Source organism: Tasmannia lanceolata, unplaced genomic scaffold (assembly GCF_043159265.1).
Source record: "Tasmannia lanceolata isolate RefF3 unplaced genomic scaffold, GAP_Taslan_0.1 ptg000023l, whole genome shotgun sequence".
In the NCBI taxonomy this organism is placed as follows: Eukaryota; Viridiplantae; Streptophyta; class Magnoliopsida; order Canellales; family Winteraceae; genus Tasmannia; species Tasmannia lanceolata.
This window is the reverse complement of record NW_027518700.1, coordinates 33,856,097-33,873,210: the sequence shown is the minus strand read 5'-3', so window position 1 is coordinate 33,873,210 and position 17,114 is coordinate 33,856,097. Positions and strand designations below refer to the sequence as shown.

Here is a 17,114-nt window from a genome sequence, read left to right as displayed (position 1 = left end):
TGAAAATTCAAAAATCCGAAATTGATAGTAAATAGTTTCTAAAATTCATAAAAATCTCACAGCATGCTATATTTACTCATATCTTATTTCTGTAGAAATTTCATTGAATTTAGTTTTTTATTTCTAGTAGTTTCTGTGTTATTTTGGCAATCTGATCAATTAATTGTTAAATCAAAATTAAATATGAGCTTAATGTAAAAATCTGTAAAAATCATTCAGTAAGCTACATTTCATCATATCTTGCTGCTGTAGAAGTTTCAACTCATTTCGAATTCGTTTGCAACAGTTTCACTTGTAAAATCACTCATATGTTTAAAATTGATAAAATTCATTGAAAATCCGAAATCAATCGAAAATCATCTGAAAATCTCTAAAGAACCTTAAATCTCTGTCACATATTAACTCCTTAATCCATTGAAACAGAAATCTTAGGATCTTTAGATTTTCCTGGAAAAATGGTCAGCGCATCCATAATCGTATCCCTATTGCACTCGATCTTTGACAATTTGAATATTTAAGCTATAGCACGTTGTTGGCTCCGAGGTTACTGTCCACAGAAATCCTGAGATATGCCAGGCAATAAGGTGCTATAACCTAAGTATTAAATTGCGCAAGGAAAGAGCGCACGATTCCCTTCCTTAGATGTTATTCTAGGCCGAAATTGGTGAACCCTAGAGCCATTGGTAATCCTTAAATGTCCAGAAACTGAAAATCTTTGAAATCTGAAATTCATTAACTTCAAGAACTTGAATCGATTTGTCTCGAGTCTTTCGGAACCATTGGATTACGATTTCCGATATAAGAACCATTAGAGCCCAATTTAGGAACACTGGTGTCAGGTCATATCCTAGGTTTTAGGGAGTCTTAGGTTTTAGGGAGTCCTAGAGTTAGGAGTCCAGCCTCATCACGGACGCTTTCTATGGATAGCAACCGTACCATAGGTCTAGTTACACTAGTCGCCCAATCTTTCCCTAGGACAAGCCTAGTAAACTAGGATGTAGGCTAACCTGCATTAGTCTAAGGAATAACTTGCATTTAGATAAGAATCATATAGCATCTTAGATGAAATCCTAGGATAATAAAATCATCAACTTGAATTAAATAACTTCTCCTAAAACTGTTGAAACAGTCAAATCCGTCTAGGTCGGTGTCTTAGTTGAGTTAGGCATAAGTAGCTTAGCTTAGGTGCACCGAACTACGTCGACTCTGATCCCAGTGAGGCTTGGGTACGTAGGCAGCTTGGATGTCTGATGGCATACCAACCGCGAGTCGGCTCCACAACAAATTGTGGGGTTTTGTATATTAATTTTCTTGTACATTCTTAATTAAAATATGTAGGATTTTCCTGAAATTAGAATTTTAGGAGAACTTTCACTTAGATTCAACTCAAACAAATTAAGAAATCAAGATACACATTTAGGATCTACATTGAAATTAGATCATAGGATGCATGTCACATAGTTCGCACAATAACAGAGAGTTGAATGAGCCATTTAAAATAAATTTAAAAGAGTTTACTTTTGGAATTGAAGACCGATTATCGGGCAGGAATGGTGCATGTGGTGGATAACTCTCCATACCTTCCATTCTTGTAACCAGGTAGCGAGTCTAGATTTCTGGTTAATTATGGGTCCTAGATCCCACATCTAGGTGGCGACTCTGTCAGTCTCTTTTGTATGGAATTCGAATTGCCTCAGTGATCCCAAGTTCACATAAAAGATGAATTAAAGTAAATAAAAAAAGAGCACACGCCAATCGCGTGAGTACGAGAGACCAAGAGAGTGCGTGGCGGCTCGCGCCCCACCCCTCTCGCGGGATCGGGTCCCACAGAGGCAACAATTATATTTTGTAGGTTTAATTTTCTGAATCTAATAATCATTACTCATAGATGTCAGCCAACTAAATACATATGGTTAACCATGACATACTGTAGGGTTAGTTAATTCTATCCTCAAGTTTTGCTAGGATTTTGCATGAAGGTCTTTATGACCCACTAGGTAATAAAATTAAGTTCCTATATTTTATTCTCAATCACATTAATCTTAACCAAGCACCAATTCGTAGGTGGAAAAAAAAGAGCATGTTCTTTTCTTGGGAAATGTGCAACAAGAAATTATTTTTTATAAGGCTTATCTCTTCAACCATCTATGGCAAAGTCCAACTATCAAGACCTTAGATAAGCTAGCTTTTATGAGAGTAGATGGATGGTTGTCTCTACGTTATATATATATATATATATATATATATAGAGAGAGAGAGAGAGAGAGAGGAAAGTGTTGGTGAGCTTAAGCGCCCAATCACATGGGTCCTACATTTTCTGTGGTGATCCAAACCATTCATTTGCAAGGCCCTATCATAGATAGGGTGTGTACCAAAAATCAGCTCCATAGGATCATCCTAACCCATCCATTTGTGGAGGTCAAAATGGACAGACATTATTTGTCCACAAATCTGCCCATTTTTGTCCTCCACAAATGGAGGGGTTAGGATGATCCTATGAGGCTGATTTTTGGTACACACCCTATCTATGATAGAGCCTTGTAAATGAATGGTTTGGATCACCACAGAAAATGTGGGACCCATGTGATTGGGCGCTTAAGCTCACCATAAGTTTGGTGAGCTTAAGCGCCCAATCACATTGGGGCCTATTTTGTTAGGATGATCCAAAGCATTCATTTGAAAGGCCCTTACATAGATGGGGTGTGTACCAAAAATCAGCTCCATAGGATCATCCTAACCCATCCATTTGTGGAGGTCAAAATGGTCAGACATTATTTGTCCACAAATCTGCCCATTTTTGTCCTCCACAAATGGAGGGGTTAGGATGATCCTATGGAGCTGATTTTTGGTACACACCCTATAATGACCCTTTTTTTCCAATCTAAATGACGGGCCTTTAGCTCTCACCAAGCATGGCTACATTGCATACACATACTACAAATGAAAACACTCTCATTTAACACACCATAGATACAGTACCAAAATACAAGAAGTAGATGGCAGATGGGCAATCTCACTCTAATATCTTCAATAGCGATTCATTCACATACAAAAAGGGGGCATTACATAGGGGAATGTTTTGGAGAATATGTAGGGAAGGAGAAGAGTAGATGGGGAAGGATAGATGGTTGCCGCATCCAAGGGCGCACTGCTCATGGAGGGGGTGTCCTCTTGAATGATTGTGGAAGATGGGCGATCTCCAAGTGCACACTGCTGCGAGGAGGATGGGGGATGGAGGATAGATGGGGTGCTCACTGCACCTTCACCATGTAGGAGATGCACTATCTCACTACCACGGCTGATCGGCTACACTAGCCAACTTCACTTCGAGACAAGGAAATAATAAGCAAGCATAATCCCTTTCCTTACCTATCCAACTTATTTATAACCAATACAAAACAAGGTGCCCATATCAAATCAATGCCTAGGCAAAAATGTCAAAGAGAGTGGCTTTTGCCCAATGCACACAGAAGGGGTGCCCTTATCATTTCAGCACCATGAAGAGATTGCCCAAAGAGGCCCTTGCATAATCGCGTATTTCTTAGCCCAAACCCACCAAAAGTTCCACTCACCCGTACATGGGTGCCAATATCATTTAATCCCCCAGGCGGAAATAGTGCAAAATAGTACAAAATATGGCCACCTCTCATACCCTTTGGACTCTAGATGGCTCTCCGACCAATGCTCCAAAGAGTCCCACTCCAATGGCCCCACAAGTGGACCATCTCCACCCGATCTAACCCCACAGATGATGCCAAAACACACAGAAAGCGGTCACACACGGCCCAATCCCTGCACTTCCATCCGATCCGTAATACTCGTTCAATGTTCCTAAAAAGGAACATTACAAATCTCCCCCTCTCAAATTGCTTGCCCCCAAGCAATTGCAAGAGGGATGGGACTACCATGTAAGTGTATCGTCCACGATCAAATGGGAACCTGGGTGGTACGTCGGGATCATCTGCTTGATGTCGTCTATGAGAATGGAACAAGAATCGAATGCAACATTGTTGATCGATGTTGGGGCGCAAACGGTCCCATGACATTTCCTCTAGACCAAGAAAAATTACCAATCGAGATCCTCTAGATGGCATGCCCACAAGAACTCCTTCCATTGAGTGGGTTGATGAGCAAGGAGTGTGCGAAACAAAATCCCCATCACAGAGTGAACCATACACCTTGATTGCCTCCTCTTTATACAGAGAAACATTAATGATCTCAACCTGAGGTGTGCGTGCCTCGTCCTTGTCGTCACCCACGCTCTCACCACATTCCTCAAGGACCTCTTCACTCTTGACCTCTAAATCAGCCCCAATGGTCTCAATGTCTATTGGACTCTGTTGTGTTGGCGACTGTAGTGGCTGTGTAGGAGTGCAAGTCACCATGGCACTCACATAGCTATTGACCGATGTATTAGTAACAATCTGAGCTATTGGTCGGTATGGATGCTGCGTTGGTATGTCTATGGTAAGGGATGAAGAAATGAATCTTTCCAAATCAGGAGGCTCTATCACTGCCATGAACTCAAAACCCCTCTTGGACTCAGCCGCCAGCCTCTCTATAGCCTCTAGTAGGGTGCGCTCAAGACGGGCAAAGCAGTTGTCAATAGCCTCGACGAAGCGTGCTACCAACCGTGCCTCTGTATTGTCATCCCTAGACCTCCTCCAAATTGACTCCATGAGGTCTTTCCAAATAAGTCCACCTAATGTGTAGGAAGTGCTTGGAATAACTCTAGTTGTGGCGTCTCACAGACCACATAACGGATACTTTGTGTGCAGCCATATATTGGATGTACAGTCCCACACAGCCCACTCGACAAGCAGTTGGTGTGCAGACTAGAAGGCCTTGCTATCCCTTGTAGAAGATCATGTACAACGCTTGCATTTCTAAGATCCAGTCCCAACTGCTTCTAGGGCCAATGCTTGATGCCTCATAAGAGGGGTGGCATGCCAAGTGCTCCAATCAGACCAGTCAACAAGGATGGAGTATAGATGTGCCAACTACACATTCAACTATACATGCCCCTCTCACAAGCAATAGGTGTACAACTTCAAGCTTCAACTTGGTGCATGCGGCCTCGTGGGCAAACATTGACACAACACAACCCACCTAATAACAGCACTTTCAACAACTACAGATGTGTCACAGACCAAACAATAAGCACTTGTTGTGCATGCCTTTCTAACGTCTCACAGGGCACCCACAAATGGTTGGTGTGCAGGTTCGAGCAAACAAGTTGTGTTGAATAAGGTATGTAGGTTTACGCTATGCACCTTCACAATATGGTTCGCATAGACGTTTCTTCAAACACCTGGTGGGCATCACTGCTAGAATGTCCCTGCAAACAATAGTTTGCAAGTCTCTTTGAGGCATTTCATCAAACATCAAGGAGGCGTCATTGCAAGAGTATTTCTGCAACTTTAAACTGCCTAGAACCGTGCCCTTCACTGGAGAATTTCCTCAAACAGTTGGAGAGTGTTGTAGCTAGAGCAATCCGGTCACCCAATGCGGACCAAACATTGCTCCATTTTCATCGCAGCTCTTGTGTGACGTCTACTATATCATCGGCAGGAGGCTTTTGCAACAAACAGTTGGCAGGCTTAGTGAAGCATTTCATCAAACATATGGAGGGCGTCCTTGGATGGGCATTTCTGCATCCAAAATTTGGCCAAATTCGTGTATACTGTTGGGTCTTTCTTCAAACAGTTGGTGTGCCAATGATAGAACGACCCTAAAACTCCCAGTTAGCCCATCTCATTGAGGCATTTCTTCAAACACTTGGAGACGTCCTTGGGCAAGTCTCTACAGCAACAAAAAACATAAGAGAAGTGGCTCGAATTCTTCACAGCTTCTTCGTGACTTCTTGGGGCTACAAAGGATGGCAGGACGCAGCTTTGATACCACTTATAATGACCCTTTTTTTCCAATCTAAATGACGGGCCTTTAGCTCTCACCAAGCATGGCTACATTGCATACACATACTACAAATGAAAACACTCTCATTTAACACACCATAGATACAGTACCAAAATACAAGAAGTAGATGGCAGATGGGCAATCTCACTCTAATATCTTCAATAGCGATTCATTCACATACAAAAAGGGGGCATTACATAGGGGAATGTTTTGGAGAATATGTAGGGAAGGAGAAGAGTAGATGGGGAAGGATAGATGGTTGCCGCATCCAAGGGCGCACTGCTCATGGAGGGGGTGTCCTCTTGAATGATTGTGGAAGATGGGCGATCTCCAAGTGCACACTGCTGCGAGGAGGATGGGGGATGGAGGATAGATGGGGTGCTCACTGCACCTTCACCATGTAGGAGATGCACTATCTCACTACCACGGCTGATCGGCTACACTAGCCAACTTCACTTCGAGACAAGGAAATAATAAGCAAGCATAATCCCTTTCCTTACCTATCCAACTTATTTATAACCAATACAAAACAAGGTGCCCATATCAAATCAATGCCTAGGCAAAAATGTCAAAGAGAGTGGCTTTTGCCCAATGCACACAGAAGGGGTGCCCTTATCATTTCAGCACCATGAAGAGATTGCCCAAAGAGGCCCTTGCATAATCGCGTATTTCTTAGCCCAAACCCACCAAAAGTTCCACTCACCCGTACATGGGTGCCAATATCATTTAATCCCCCAGGCGGAAATAGTGCAAAATAGTACAAAATATGGCCACCTCTCATACCCTTTGGACTCTAGATGGCTCTCCGACCAATGCTCCAAAGAGTCCCACTCCAATGGCCCCACAAGTGGACCATCTCCACCCGATCTAACCCCACAGATGATGCCAAAACACACAGAAAGCGGTCACACACGGCCCAATCCCTGCACTTCCATCCGATCCGTAATACTCGTTCAATGTTCCTAAAAAGGAACATTACACACCCTATCTATGATAGGGCCTTGCAAATGAATGGATTGGATAACCACAGAAAATGTGGGACCCATGTGATTGAGGCGCTTAAGCTCACCATAAGTTTGGTGAGCTTAAGCTCACCATAAGTTTCCTCATATATATATATTGACATTCTATAAGTTGGCTAAGAATGATTGACTAAAAGACATACTCAGAATGACATGTTGGAAATTAGGTGGCTGCAAAAGACCTAATACTATAGTTTGGAAATATATCCTCATTAGCGGACAATGACTAACAAAAATAGTCTGCTAAAACAGACATAACTTTTCAACCGCTTGTCCGATCTGTGAGTACTTATACTCGTTGGAAAGATCTCGAAAAGATCTACAACTTTGTAGTTTACTATTTTTTGAGATTCTTCCATCTAGAAGTCCGAAAATATTATTAAAAAACTGCCCGCTGCATTATAGCGGGAATGCAAACATAACTAGTTAGGGCTAACAAAAACAATCCGCTAAAATGGACATAACGTTTCAACCGCTTGTCCAATCTATGAGTACTTATACTTTTTGGAAAGATCTCGAAAAGATCTACAACTTTGTAGTTTACTATTTTTCGAGATTCTGCCATCTAGAGGTCCGAAAATATTATTCAAAAACTACCCGCTGCATTATTGCGGGGATGCAAACATAACTAGTTAGAACTAACAAAAGCAATCAACTAAAATGTACATAACTTTTCAACCGCTTGTCCGATCTGTGAGTACTTATACTCGTTGGAAAGATCTAGAAAAGATCTACAACATTGTAGTTTACTATTTTTCAAGATTCTGTCATCTAGAGGTCCGAAAATATTGTTCAAAAAACAACTGTCCGCCGCATTATGGCTGGAATGCACAATTTTCAATTTAGACTTAAAGGGGACTCTTCTTTTATGTGTTTTTGTACTAGAAAATTATTCCCAGAATTGATAGATTAAATCTAATAGAATGAGCTACATGAGTCCTTTATTTTTCCTAATGTGTGAAATAGAGTAAGTACATGTTTATACAACTATTCTTGCTCTTTCTTGATATTTTAAGAAATGTACTCTTATATGGCCATGCTAAATAATGTACCCATATTTGTTTGTCTTTTAGCATGTTGGAACTCGTAATTAAAAGAATGATAAGACGGCTATGAAATGAGGGGTTATGCATCATGGGCCTTCAAGAATATACATGCATAGTTTTGCAAACCAAGATCCTAAGTGTTTAACCTATTTGAATGTTTTTCCAAGACAAGAAGGAAATTATTTAAGGGCCCATGCATTGCATAACACTATGGAATGTCGTATATCTATGAAAATGGCAGGGTTTATTCCGCAAACTAAGGATTAGGGCCTGCGTAGAGTCCGCCTAAGTCACTTCCTGTAAATCGGTTGGACTAGGCACTCCTTTCGCACACCGGTAAAACAGGTGGATTGGGTATGTTATGATGACTATGATATATTATGACCTTCTCGTAGGCATGGGTTGTGCTAGAGATGGGTATTGGCATTCATACCTTTTCAACTAGCAATGTGCATATAGTTGCTTTAGTATGAGATATTTATATGATGCATTTCGCATAAGTTTTCTTTAAAACAAAAATAAAAAGAAGAAGAGAGATAATAACTTCTATTGTCATGGCATCCAAAGGAAAACTAATAAAAGAAGATCTATTGTAAATGTAATGTTCCCAGTATTTTTCCGCATTTGAATAAATTGTGGCATATGTTAAATGAAATATTAATAATTTCCTTTATGCTTTTAAATGATATAAAAGTTTTTTTTCCCTTCTGAGTTTCTGTGGTTGAAGCTCACACCAATAAAATTTCAGATGTGAACACGACTTACATTCAAGAGGACCACGCCGAGGATGGGAACTAGATAAGGAGCGATGCCTGAGAAATTTTAAGACTAGTTTCCTTTATGCAATTGCTTTAGTCTTTTTAGTTATGTATTAGTTAAGACTTGGAGTTATCTTAATTATATATTTCCAATAAGATGTTGAGACATTAATTACATTATTTCATGGTTGAATCAACTTAAATGTACGAGTTTATTTCCGCATAATTGCTATATGTCAATTAACAGGCTGGGCTTCAGGCTTTTGGAACTCGGGTCGTTACACCTTTCCCGACGAGAGAACAGAGCAATAAGAACCAATCATCACGTCTAGTATCTAGTATGAGGGAAAGGCCTTTGATTGATCAAAACCATCCCTCGATAAATTGTAAAAATAATCCGATCCGTTAATTATCTTGATCAAAAATTTCTAATTATTGAATAAAACGGTCCCAAATTTATGGTCACAAAAACACTATAAGCAGCATTAAATTCGAAATCATCATTTTTTTTTATTGATTAGAGGGGTTAGGCAGACCCCAAACCGGATACAGAGAAAAATAATATATAAAAAAGAAAATTACAATGGGGGATAAAGAGTTCCTTCATAATCCTCCTTAATAATGGCAGCAAGGGTAGGAGGGAGTTAAAAAGGCAAGGGTTGCGCGAACGCAAACCCTCTCTGTCACAAATTATGACGTCCAGCCCCCGTATTAGGTAAGGTGGTAAGACAACCCAACTCCAAAAGTGCAATGGAGCCAGCTATCCTAGGCAATCGACCTTTCTGATCACCGATATACCGCGCCCAGGTATGCATCGAAATGATCGTTTACCCTCACATATTTGGTTTTTTCTCCCTTAGCATATGTATAAAAGCTTGAGACGGTTTTAATAGATATGATGGAGCTCATAACAGGGACAGATGGGAATGTTTGTGGGGAGAAGACAACTTTATTAACCCCCATTTTAAAATATTCTTATTTTCAAAGGGATTTGCTAGGCAATTTTGCGGAAAGCCAGGTCATTGTCACCTTTGCAGGAGAGAACGACCACACAGATTGTTTATGACAGATTTTGTCTTATTCTGTCACAAAAGTGAGTCATGCATTGGCTTTTCATGAAATTGCCTTACAAATCCCATTTTTAAAAGTAAAAAATGAGCTTTTAGTGTTCAAATGATAAGTTCGATGAAAGAATGTTTTTCTATCTTTTCACTTTCCATTTTAGGGTCCTTAAGATCGGGAAATGATAAATGCACTCCTTTTCATTGCATGGGACACCCAGCATTGTATGTCAAGCACATCAGCCCCAAGTCATTCAATTAAATCCATTGAATCCTTCTGACGTGAAGCACTTCAGCCCCTCTGCAGTCATTGATACACTGCTGCTGAGTGTCCCAAGTACTGAAAAGGGACACATTTATCATTTCCTTTTAAGATCTTATTTCAAATAATAAGCTCTTAAAAATTATATAGGATTTCTAGTTGGCTAGTGATACTGCCATTCCATATTTTGATAATTACACAACTCATCTTGTCTTTTCTTTTTTAAAACATGGGTGGGGCCTACCTTGCTCAAATATCTAAACGAATTAATTGTTGGGCTCACCAACCGTTCATGTTGGTAGAGAGAGTGATTCATTTTTGCATGTGGAAGACTGACAGAAAAGGATTGGGAGAAAATTGGGTGCCATCTTAACCGATAGGAATGTTACAAGGGAGATTTGTGGGATTGGGTTCCCTCCCCTTAACAACTAGCTTTTGAGGGCGAGTTCTACCCGGGTCCCAACAGGATTGACCCTCTATAACTCAATGCTCAAGGCTTTGTTCTTCGACCTAAAGCTCGGAGGTTCAATCCCAGCTTAGAGGGTTGATCCTAACTCGATGCTCAAGGCTTTGTTCCTCGATCTGAATGTTAGAGGGTTGATCCTAACCCTCGGTAGATCAGAGGGTTAGGATCAACCTATGAAATTAATTTTTTGAGGCACAACCTATTTAGGCTGTGGCCCATCTAATCGACGGTTCGGATCATCCTACGGTGCGGGCCATACTGTACTTTTAGTAAAGTTAGGAGTGCCCTCATCAAAATAGAGCAGTGCTGATAACATTTTCCCTAAAAACAGTTATGAAACATAATCTCAAGATATTTGAGTCTCCTAATATTACTTGAAGTGACATAGGATGCCCCTCCATGCATTTATGACTTCCCTTATATAGTACAAGGGAGTGGCCCTAAAGAGAAAACGGAGCGAATATACCATTACCCTAAAGATATAAGCCCAAAGGTCATATAATGACCAAAAGAAAGAGACAAAAATAAAACAATAGGATACATCTCATCCACACATATCCTATCCAATTTCAGGACAAACAAAAAGGGTGGCAATATGATTCCGACTACTTTCAATCAAACGTAAAACTCTCTCTAGTCTCTACCCATCTTTCTCCCTCGTTGAAAAGTAGGGCTGCAACTCGGGTCGGGCGGGTCGGGTTTTGGAGAACCCAACCCTACCCGAGAAATATCTCGGGTCGGGTTTTTTTTCGGAAAACCCACGATTTCCAAACCCGGCCCTACCCATGATAAATCTCGGGTCGGTTCGGGTCGGGTCGGGTTTTTTCACGTTGACGCAAATTTTTAAGGAAAATTCTTGTTTGGCAAGGCAACTCAACTCATAGAAGCAGAAATTACACTTGAATCAAACAATGATGTAATTACACTCACATCACACTTGAATCAAACAATGCTGTAATCAAACAATGTTGTAATTACAATCAAACAATGCTGAATCAAACACTTGAATCAACTCAACTCATAGAAGCATAAATTACACTCACATACAGTAACAGTGGGTGCGTGGGTTTTCACTTTTAACTTTGGGATAATTACATTTACACCCCCTCTAGTTTCTGACAGATCCACTTCCACCCCTATAGTTTAAAACGTGACAAATACACCCTTGTAGTTTCAATTTGTTTAAGGTTTGCCCCCTCAGCTGAAGGTTCGTCCATAGATTGAAGGGTTAGGATGATCCGATGGAGCTGATTTTTTGGGCACACCATATCTATGTCAGGACCCATCAAATGAACGCTTTGGATCATCCAAATAATGTGGTCCCCTACCCGAATCCAAACACTACCAAAAAATCATCCAAATAATGTGGGCCCACATTGTTTGGATGATCCAAAGCGTTCATTTGATGGGTCCTGACATAGTTAGGGTGTGCCCAAAAAATCAGCTCCATCGGATCATCCTAACCCTTCAATCTATGGACGAACCTTCAGCTGAGGGGGTCTACCTTAAACAAATTGAAACTACAAGGGTGTACTTGTCACGTTTTAAACTATAGGGGTGGAAGTGGATGTGTCAGAAACTAGAGGGGGTGTAAATGTAATTATCCCTTTAACTTTTAACTAACAATAGAAAAAAATGTACATACTATAACTTATGTAACTCGGGTCGGGCCCCTTCAAACCCGGCTCGACCCGAGATTCATGCGGGCTTTTGAATGCTGAACCCGGCTCGACCCAAAACCCATGAAACCTGAACCCGACCCAGGCTATTTTCGGGTCGGGTCGATGCGGGTCGGGTTTTACCCGGCTCGAGTTGCAGCCCTATTGAAAAGGCAGTATTGAAAAATCCATCCAAAGCTTTAATCGATGAACCTTTGTAACTACCATCATCTCTAATAGCTGCCTCCAAAATCTCTTTAACTCCATAAACCCTTCTCCTTTCTCAGTCTCTCCCATCACCATTTCAATCACCTTCACAACATGATCCTCCCTAATCTCTTCACTATTCCCCCTCCCAATCTCAACACAAACACCAATCTCTTCTTCCAACATCTTCGAATTATAAAACTGCTCACTAGATATCGGCCATCCAATCATCGGCACGCCACGTGTCAAGCTCTCCACCGTTGAATTCCAACCACAATGACTTAGAAATGCTCCCGTTGATTTATATGACAGTATTTCCAACTGTGGGGCCCATTTTCTTACCAAAATCCCTTGTTTTCTTTCCCCCATCCGACCTTCGAATCCTTGGGGCAACCACTCGGATCTAAAATCATCTGTTTTATCAAACCCAATTGGAGCCCGAATGGCCCAAATAAATGCTTTGCCACTTGTTTCCAAACCCATAGCTAAAGCCATCATTTGTGACGTAGAGATGCTGTTTTGAGACCCAAAAGATATGTAGAGAACAGAGCACGGACGGTGGAGATTCAGCCATTCAACACAATGATCTACGGGAATTCCAGGATTCTTCCGTACAGATGCTTCCTTCTCCGAAGTTATTGGCCCAATGGGCCAAACGGGCCGACTCATTTTTCTACGAAAATATCCTAATCCAATCAATTCAAACTCCTCAACCGTGTTGATAAAAAACCCATCGGATCTTAACCAAAAGGAGAGCTCTCGCTTAAGGAATTTGGACCATCGATCCGTACCATCGGCCAATTTGAGATGGTCGGGAAGCTGAGACCTGTTGAAGTATAAATTAATGATTAAATAACACCCGCTCTAAGAGATTATACTTTGGGAAATGATACCTCTGCCAAGGTGTTTTGATAAACATGCCAAGGTGCCAAGGGCATTAAGAGCTTTTTGAGAACCGTCCTAGTACAAAACCCAAAAAAAAAACATGTGTACGGCAACTTAAAAAATGTAGTCACAAGCATGGTTTTAAATTTCGACCGAAATCCGTCCAAAACTGAAATTCCGAATTTCGCCAATTTTCGAAATTTTCGGTCCTAAATTTTGTTTTACTGCCATTTTTTTAATAAATAAGATATTGCTACAAAATTTTGGTCTGAAATTTCGAAATTTCAAACCCAAATTTCGAGGATTTCGCCGAAATTTCGGTTATCTGTGGGTCTGAAACGGTTACCGAAACCGAAATTTTAAACCATGCCAGATTGTAGTATAAATGATTAAATAACACCAACCCTAACAGTTTAAGCATTTGGAGTAATTGGTTGTTTCACATGGTATAAAGCCATTTGAGGGAAATATTTAGGGGTGCAACTCGAGTGGGATTGAGGCCAACCCAAACCCTACCCGAGGAACCATTTACTCAACCTGAAGATGTTCAATCCGACCCGAGTTCAACCTAAGTTTCTAAGCTTATTAAAAAAAAATGTCGGTGTTCATTTGGGTCGGGGTTGCCCAAGCCCTCAATCCGAACCTGATCCGAACCTGATCCGAACTCAACCCGGGTTTGGAAAACTCAACCCAAACCCAAATCCGACCCTGAACTCAACCCAATCAGACCCAACTTCTTGGGTTGAACCCGACCCGAGCTGCACCCCTAGAAAAAATATTACAAAATCAAAAAATGTATGTCCAAGACAACCCGGCCCAAAAAAGAGACGGCACACGGAGACGGTGTTCGGAAGTATAAATGATTAAATAACACCAACTCTAACGGCTTAGAGCCTGTTTGTTTTAGATTATGACAAATGACTGGATTCCCCAACTGTCAAATTTAGTACGATTATCGGTCCAATAATCGGTTGGGGACTCCACAATCGGTTGTAATAATCTAAAACAAACAGGACCCTGATTGTTTCACAATACCTGTGGATGTGACCCGCTTTGGGGAAATCCTGCAGAAGAAACTCTTCAGAATCAGTTTGAGAGTGTGGTAAGTGCAACCATAGCTCCAAATATACAGCAGTCCCGTAAGCACCACTAGAGATGAAGAACGAATGCAATACTCCAAGCCTGTTTGTGACCTCGACCGTCCATCCATAGAACATATCTGAAATTATGCATACATGAGAATGATAAGTTTCTTCACATATTTTAGAAAGAAGCTGTTCGAAGGAAGGTTGGAGTGTTTGCGAGGCTTCGTAGAGGTCAATTAAGTGGTGGAAGGGTAAAGAATCTGTGTTTTCGGAGTTTGGGCGGGAGGCCATGGTCGGAACTACAGAAGGGGAGCTCTGCGAGCTGGATGGAGTTATCTGAAGGTAGAGAAGCTCTAAGCTTTTTTATGTTTAGAGGGGTGTTTACTAGGGTTATCGTGCATCTAGTTCTTTTGTGTAGAAGCCTTTCTAACTCCATGAAAGGGATTAGATGGCCTTGAGCCATGTAAGGGAACAAAACCATGTGTTTTTCTATTTCGGTCATTGTGGGAAAGAATATGAGTTTCAGACCAAGTCTTTTTTTTTCTCCCCCCTCCTTTAGCTTGTTGAGGACATGTCAATTTATAGAAGGCTTTACTCTAGTTACTGATATTTGCACTACCATATATGTTTTGATAATTGGGCGAACTCACATTGTCATTTCTTTTTCTTTTTTTCTTTTTTTTTCTACCGGGCCCTGAGGGCTTTTCGGTAGTTGGGTATCTTCGACAGATCTGGACAGTTTTTATGAACAGTATGTTATTTTGCTCGGATCTGGAAAATCATTGGTGTAGATTTCAGTTAAGCTTAGAAAACTGATCCTTCTTAGAAATCTGATCCTTATGATTGTTTCTCTATTGAGTGCTTTTCTCAGGATGATTCTTCCACTTGTTAAAATCAATAACTTTAACTAATAAATCTTTCTGGATCTGGTGAAAGATTATTGTGTTTGTGCTGATGAAGATTGAATGATATGCCTGGCGATATTTATGATATATACCAGAGTTTTTATACTCTAGAGGACTGGATAAAATTTGAATATAAATCTTAACTTGATATCCTTTATTTTTTTCATATGTATGTAGAAAACAAATAAAAGATCAAAGCATTGATACCACTTCTTGAAGAAGAAACTAAAGAACCAGAAGCAAAGCCCACACAAGAGACACAAGGGAGAGAGAGAAAGAGAGAGACCTTCTTTTGCATATTTAATCACAAAAATTACAACCACATACGTTTTATTTTATATTTTAATGTTTTGGCACTTACAATTTATAAGAAAAACAAAAAGACTCTATATGTTATGTTTTGGCACTTGCCTTTATAAACAAAACACAAAGAAAACTAATTAGGACTCTTAACTCTTTAACATATTAACCAAAAAGAACTCACTCCAGTACATTTCCTCTTTCTAAAAACTAACTAAAATTTTTCCTTTCTAATTACAACTCTAGCAAACCCAAACTAGAAACTTACTACAACTAACAAACCATACTAGAAACTTCAAAATTAGGGTCTCAGTTTAAACTAGGCATCCATGTGAGGGCCCGCACCGGCCCAGCTTGTCTGACACTGTGGAGAGTCAGCGTTGACTGTCAACATTCTCTCTCAGTGCTAATTCTCTACAGGTCACGCTAAGTTCCTTTGCAAACTTCTTCTAAGTCGTCAGTTCTATAATATCGACTTTACCATCTGATGTTCTGCATATGCTGCATCCACAAACTTTAGATTTGGCTTTCATATCCACCAAGATTTTCTTGGGTTGATCACTTCAACGTCATATTCCTCTAACTGAGATGGTCTCATCTCTTCAGCTATTTTTGTCTGATGAACCTATGTTTTCCATGGACTTTGTTGCTTTGGACTTTTAGGGCTATCTTGTCTAAACACAACCTCCTCATGAGGTTTTATTGATTAGGCATCATCTCTACTTGGAACGGCTGCTTTTAGTTTCTCTTGTAGATTAGTCTCTAGCTCTAGACTATCTCGAAGACTAACTCGTGAGCTTCTAAATGTGGTATTTCATTAGTGATTCTTTCAGATGACCACCGTGATGAAGCTTCACCCCTAACATCACGTTTCTTGAAATGTCACGTTGAAAATTCTGAGTTCACACATCTCTAACACTTCCTTTCAGAGTCGTACCGAGTAAAGACACACCGAATTGCCTTTTTATCAAACTTGGTGCGCAAATAGTGAGGCACAAAAAGATAAAATACTGAACCAAAAACTCTGAAATGACCTACCGCAAGTATGGTACCATAAAACTTCTCATATGGTGAGGTAAGCCCAAGCTTCGGCTGTGGAAGATGACTCGTCACATAAGTGGCAGTTGTCATACACTCGGCACAAAATCGTGATGGTATTTTCTCCGCATGCATCCTACGTACTACGCGAAACTTTTGCCAAGTGCTGATTCGTTCTCTCAGTCACCCTATTCTGTTGAGGTGTGTCAGGACACGTGAACTCCCTACGAATCCCGTGCTTACGTAAGTTACGAATTCGTTCAACATGTATTCATCCCCGTTATCAGTTCTGAGGCACTTGATCTTTTAACTAAGATCACTCCCCACTTGTTCTTGGAATTCTAAGAACTTCCCAAGAAGTTCTGATTTTTCTTTGAGAAAATAAATCCACACATAATGAGAAAAATCATCAATGAATGTCAACAAATAATTCATACCTCCGATAGATGGTATTCTCATTTTCCCAAAGACGTCATAGTACACTAGCTCGGGCAATTTCTTCACT

General features: G+C 40.5%; 1 non-coding gene and 1 pseudogene across 2 annotated transcripts; both read right to left on the bottom strand.

Annotated features, from left to right (window-relative positions):
- Window positions 1-9,395: 9,395 nt before the first annotated feature.
- Window positions 9,396-9,557, bottom strand: LOC143856837 (U1 spliceosomal RNA). The gene has a single exon (XR_013238382.1). It is a non-coding gene; the product is annotated as a U1 spliceosomal RNA (small nuclear RNA).
- Window positions 9,558-12,035: 2,478 nt separating this feature from the next.
- On the bottom strand, window positions 12,036-15,232 carry LOC143856369 (UDP-glycosyltransferase 92A1-like; annotated as a pseudogene). The gene is made up of 2 exons (XR_013238177.1): window positions 14,317-15,232; window positions 12,036-13,222 (listed from the first exon to the last, which is right to left on the bottom strand). The product of XR_013238177.1 is annotated as a UDP-glycosyltransferase 92A1-like (transcript).
- Window positions 15,233-17,114: the final 1,882 nt, after the last annotated feature.